The 6,311-nt window shown below is 46.6% G+C and overlaps 1 protein-coding gene across 3 annotated transcripts in view; it reads right to left on the reverse strand.

The window, feature by feature from the left end:
- The window catches only part of MBD3 (methyl-CpG binding domain protein 3), a 15,956-nt gene extending 10,067 nt beyond the window's left edge, over positions 1–5,889 (reverse strand). The window contains exons 1-2 of one of the 3 annotated variants that reach the window (XM_010566586.1): positions 5,811–5,889; positions 5,566–5,713 (exon numbers count right to left, since the gene is read on the reverse strand). The gene's annotated coding sequence lies outside the window, so the exon portion shown is untranslated. Of the gene's footprint in view, positions 1–1,750; positions 1,816–2,020; positions 2,078–5,565; positions 5,714–5,810 lie in introns of those variants that run through there. The other 2 variants (XM_010566589.1, XM_010566588.1) reach the window with 2 other exon arrangements.
- Between the last annotated feature and the right edge of the window lie 422 nt (positions 5,890–6,311).

Here is a 6,311-nt window from a genome sequence, read left to right on the forward strand (position 1 = left end):
AAGACTACAACCTGGCAAGCAGGCACAACTTACTCCAACTCCTTGTTGTTTTTTTTCTTTTTTATTTTTTTAATATTATAGCATAACCTTTTGCACTACTACAAAAAGCAATGCTAGGCAAGCTCTTTTATTTCTTATGCATAAAGCAAAAATAAGTCAATGTGTTATGACTGCAGTGCAGAACTATACAGACAATAACCACAAAGTATTCTTCACATTCTCATTTAGCATAATAACAACACCTCCATTCCCTTCATTTCTCTTATTTCTGGTTTCCTGCAACCTGCATATTCAATCTTAGTACCCATCTAGTAGAAGCTCACTCCACATACATCTATCATACTAAACACACGTTAGTTGGGTGAAAGGCATTTTAAGACCAAAAATGCCAGTTACCACCCCACCCCTATTTATCTATTTTCTTCTTTTAGAGAGCAGTTAGTAGTGTTAGAACATTTTTTTCAGCCATAGTGCATGGAAGCAGGGTGATCTCCTCCCTAGCCTACAAATACCCTCTGCTCTCGATGTACCAAGGATCTCATTTAGCAGATGTACGGTCACATCCCAGTGAGACCTCACTAATGGGTTGCCCATTGTACACGGTGGTGGCACCCTTGAGTTCCACAACTCAGTCCAGAGCAACCTCACAATATCGAAGGGTTGAACTTCAGATGACTAGAAGCAGTACCTACATATTAGAGTCCCTGTTTTCTCTACTGAGGAGAGAAATGGTATCAATGCAGCTTATACCTGCTGGAGACAAATCAACATCAATGATGTTCAAATGCTTTCTGAGGACAGTTGGAGCTCTGTGATTAAGGTTTTCTTCTGTTATTCCTTAAGCCAGAAATGCAGGCTACTTGTTGCAAGGTTTCTACTTGAAGGCCAAGAATAACTTGAAATAATAAAGTTGTCACAGGATGAGAGGAAAGAAATACTATTATTTCAGCAGCATAGACCCCACTACCACAGTGGTGGTGGTCGCAGTGGTAAGGTACTAACAACCTCTCTAGAGTCTTCTCAAAAGAAAAAACTCAAAGGAAAAAGCCTCTTTTCAACACATTATCTGCTTCCCTGAAGCCTTTATTAGGGGAAAGGTCTGAAAAAACAGCATTAAGGGCAGAATTTCTAGTGTGGGACAGTGGCAAACCAGTTAGTCCAAGTCAGACTCTGTATACAAAAACAAAAGATTAAAAAACCAGAAAGAGCCAAAGTATTAAAAGCTCTCCAAAAAACTGAGAGACAAGGTTAATATGAATTATACTAAACTGAAATCTAAAAAAGTCTCTCGAAGGACTTATGACCAAAAGGTTGTGGTCATCCCCCACACAGCATCTGCTTAGCAAGCTCCTGGCCTCGATTGCTCCCAAGCTGCTTATCTTGACCCGTATCTACTCCCTGCCACCACCACTGCTCAAGCATGAAAGCGTTCATGCAAATGCACAGTTAACCAGATGGGAAAAATAATCCATCTTTAGAGAGCAGGGAGAAGAGGAGGAAACACTTTATCACTGATTATTCCTCAGCTGGAGCAGTTCAATACGGAGCTGCACAAACACTTGGGCCAGAAGATGACACAGAGAGTAGGAACAAGCAGATAGGAACAGAGACTGGGTCCAGACTCAAATTTGAAACTACTTTTTAAAAATATAAAAGGGAGTTATATGCCTCAATCCAGATAACCAACTCCAGCAGCTTTTAGGCCAGAGCCATCGCTGCCATCAGCAAAGCCAAGGAGAGAAACTCTTACTATATGAAGAATACGACACTGCTTCCTCTTCCAAGATCCGCAGCTCCAATTTACAGTTTGGTGTCCTAGTAATTTTAAAAATAATACATTACAGTAAATTGTGCACTTAGAAGTGCAGCATAACTTCCAGAACAACAGAGCCCAATATACTCAGAGACAGTATTTTAAATGAACATAGCCCTTCAGCTTTTTTGTTTAGTATGTGTTCTAGTAATTTTGCAATGGATCTGAAAAGCTGCTCAAAGTCCACATATGTCTAAAAAAACCCACCTGAAATGACTCAGAGTCCTGTCTCTTCCTGGGGAAGCTTGGCCCAAAGGAAAAGCACTGAAATGTTCAGAAGAAAAACTTTTATTCTGATTATGTCTTGAAAAAGGCAATACCATACCAAGCTTCTCCGAACAACGGCAGACCGGGAAACAAAGCTACAACTCAAAGCTGACAGTAAACTTGCTCAGTAAACACAAACAGAAAGGAGGTGGCTGGTGTGTTCTGGAGCTCCTGGGGTCCCTCTGGCAGGAGCATGCTTGGCAGGACGCAGCCATTGAGGGCACCTACAGACACCTGAGAGGATCAAAGGAGGAGGGGATTGCGGGGAGGCAGCCAAAAAAAACCCACAAAACTCGAGCAGCAGGATTGCTTGCTGCACATCACAAGGCACAGAAACAGTAAACCAGCGTTTATGAATGCTGAACATCGTTAAAATGCTTGGGTGCCCTTTAAATGTCACAACATACAAAATTTACCTCCTTCCACTCCAGAGCAAAAGCTTTGCTCTGCACTCCTGTTTTTGATAGGCAAAGATTTTGAAGAGACCCAGAAGAGAGACATCTTGGTACAAAGCTGCAAAACCCAACCTCTTCTAAACACTGCAGACACCAATACTGTGAGCGCGCTGTACTTGGTTCCTGAATTAAGGTCTTTCACACTTCACCATGTTACGAAAAGCAAGGCAACTGCAAAGTTGCAAACGATTTTACATGCTCGTCCATCAAAAGCTCCAACACATTATCTGCTTGCGCAGCCTGCCTCGGCACTAACAAAACGGACCCGAAGAGGACCGAGGGGTGGTATGCCCAAACCCAAGCCACCCTCATTTGTTATTCACAGACTTTTTGGGTGCGGATTAAGCTGAATGCGTGGCAGGCTATTGAAGGGCCAGGCGCTGCCAGGTGCCCGCTGGTCTCCATGTGCAGCTCACCCTTTGTTTCCTGTCTTATATTCTTAAGGAGAGACCGACTGCAAGCCCAGGCCCTCTCCCCTCCTCCTTCATTACACAAGTCTCCTCCCCTCCGCTCTCCCCATTTAGCCTACGCAGGATCTGCACAACTTGGAAAGCAAGGGACAAAAGACAAAAAAACCCTGAACAAACCCAGACGTCGCCTGCCTCTTAAAGAAATGGAGACAGGAATAACCTACGTAAAAAAGGGTGATCAATAGCATATGCCCAAAGCCTCATTTCCTCGGTGGAGGGGTGACGGGTATAACGTAAAATGTTTTTCCTTCTCTGTTTCAATCATGCTCCCTCCTGCACAGAGCTGGGGAGTCACAGCCCACTCCAGCCTCCTTCCGCTGCACTTCTCTCCCCAGCTCTGCTCCAGACAAAGCCTGGTGCCGTATGCCCCCCGACACTGCTTCCTAGGGAGAGCTGCGTACCTGGGGACACCTCACACACTGCCACCGTTCGTCCCCCTCTCTCGCAGCATCTTCACGTTATCACTGGCTGCAGCATCTGCATCAACTCCTGCCTCGGTGGTCCCACACTCCAACAACTTGGTTATCCCAGGACGGGCTAGCATAGACATATCTGCAGCTTTCACCAGCGCACATAAAATAGCACTGGCGTGAACAAGCAAGACCAGGTGACTCCTCCAGCTGCCATAACCCACCCCACGTCTTCACACATCCACACAGCGGCATCTCCCCATCCCTCCGTAAATGGGTGCCCTCAGCTCTGCACGGAGCAGCCCTGGGGAATCGAGCTGTCCCCTGCAGTATTTATGGGCACATGGAGACCCCGCACTGCTGCCAGCGGCAGCATATAAGGGATGCTCCCTGCCCCGCAGGGCAACCGGGTTGTCTTTCTTCAGTAACTTGGGCTCTGACCACACAAAAAAAAAACCCCAATCCCAAAACAAAGAACTCTGATACATGCAAAATCTCTCTTCATTTCCAGAAGCACCCCACGCCTAAACAAGAACCCAAGCGGCAGTCTCATAACACAGGAATGAGCCCAAATGTAACCAGCCATTTTTATAAGGCTTATCTCAAACATCATGAGAGCTTCCCTGGGGGAACTGTGGGTAAAAATGAACAACTGAGAAAGAGCAAAGTACAGTCTCAGTAAAAGCATTGTCCTCCACAGCCTTTTTTGGGGGAAAAAAAAAAAAAAGTATGCAGACCAAAATATACTTGGGCGGGTGTTAAAAATCTTTTCTTCAGCTTTTTACACAGGTAAGAAATTCACAACAAAATAAGCTTCACCCAAGAGTTCTGTTAAGTTTTCCAGAGCAGCGATGTCAACAACTCCTCGAAGCAGAGACGAGCAGCGATCCCAAACTTCTCAGACACCTGGTCATCAAACCTTCAGCAGAAAAATACTATGAAGAAAAGCCACACAAAGCAGCACTGAATTCTCCTTCCCCTAGGTGAGAACACTGAGTTTGAAGAGAACCTTTGTAGCCAAAGCTCTCTCAAAGACAACCCACCACTTTCACAAAATCCCTGACACGCTTCCCTTCCTGAAATCCTGCACCTTTCCTGCTCCCTCCGAATTTGGCCCACAAGCTCCACTACATCAGCTAGACACCCTCTTGGGTTTCCCAACTCTTAAGCCACAGGCAGATGAGAGAACGCACTCCAGTTAAAAAAGTTCTGCACAATCAACAGCTGGTAAGCAACTGAGGTTCTAGGACTGTTTCTAAAAATCTGCCCAGGGACTTACACCTCAAGGAGGGTTTAATTTCCAGCCAGCAACCGGCTCGCACAGACTCACATCTCACGGGCTGAACATACTCCGCACAACCCATTTGTCTTGTTGCCCAAAGCAGAACTTGTATTCAACAGCAACCTTCATGCAGAAAGCTGGTGCTGCCAGTGCTTAGGGTTACAAAAGGAAACCTCCAATAGAAAGCACAGTAGCCCTAAACAACGGTTCGCAAAAAGCAGTAACTGCCACCCCACCACTGATCACCTCGGCTCAGCTTTAATTCTCAAGGCTGGTTATTGCATATGAGAGTGCTCGTTTCCAAACCACGCATGCAATTTTCCACAAACACTTACTGCATCTGTACATTCAGGGTAGCTGGACAAAAAAAATCATCCAGGTAAACAACAGGCAGAAATAGCAGAGGTATTAATAAATTGCCACACACTTATTTTTCCACTCTGAGGTAATGCAAAGTGCAACAGCAACCAAAAATTAGTGCAGCAGGGCCCTATTATACCTTTGATCTCTGTCCAAATTGATATAAAGGGAAAATCCATTATAACTTGGGAATAAAAATAGGATACTTATCCTCTCTCCCCCTCTACTTTAAGTTCAGCTCTGAGACTGCAACTTTACAAATAAAATAAGTTCTTGGAAAAACAAGGACCTTTTAAGCTTTCAGCTGCGCCTCCTCTAGCTGCTGCCCGTGGTCTTTTCTTCTCCCCACAGACTCCAAGCTGCAGCAGTGGAGCTGGCACTTCCAGCTTCATGCTCTCAAGGATGGTATTTGCTGGTTCACCTAAAACCTAGCACAGCATGCTTTTTTTCACAGCCATAATCTGATTTAAAAAACGAAACCTAACACATGCAGAAATTGATCGCATACATTTTGCGGACTAGAAAGGCCAGATAAGGACACCTGGGTAACTTCTGCTACGCTCTTCCAGCTCCCGATGGACCTAAGTTTCACACATCAGCTTGCCGGTGCACTCAGGCTGCCTCTTATGGGTGCAGGAAGGATCCATATGGCCCACCTACAGCCATATGAGACATACATTGATATTAATAGAAATCCTCCAGGCAGAGCAAGCATCTCCCCGGCCGTATGCTTCCCCCAGCAGCAATACTCACAGGTAACACATCCCGAGCCCTGCCCCTGGACTCCCATCTATCGCAGCAGCCGTCACCGCAGGCTGGCCAAAGCTTCTTTCTTCACCCTACCCCTAATTCCTTAATATACAGAAAAAGCAGCAGATACGAACCCTAAGGCGGCAGGCAACCACTCCCACCGATACCCTGGCTACTTCGCGAACACCTTATTTATTTGACATTAAAAAAGTAACTGTATTTCCTCGGCATCAGCCGCTCTGAACAGACGAGGGGGGGGTCCCGAAAGGCCACTGCCCCCTTCCACGGCGCTCATCACCTCACGGCAGGTCTCTGACAGCAAGGCGGGGTGCTGGCAGACACACCCCCCCCCCAGACCCAACGCACGCCTCTACGGTACCTCTGGGTACAGGTGCCCGGACCACCCGCTACCTACAGCCCTACCGGCCCCCACGGCACGTCCACCCGCAGCGACAGACGGAGCCGGCGCCTTCCCCGGTGTCCCGGCCTCCCACCGGGCGGCCG

Source organism: Haliaeetus leucocephalus, unplaced genomic scaffold (genome assembly GCF_000737465.1).
Source record: "Haliaeetus leucocephalus isolate CR32 unplaced genomic scaffold, Haliaeetus_leucocephalus-4.0 Scaffold215, whole genome shotgun sequence".
In the NCBI taxonomy this organism is placed as follows: domain Eukaryota; kingdom Metazoa; phylum Chordata; class Aves; order Accipitriformes; family Accipitridae; genus Haliaeetus; species Haliaeetus leucocephalus.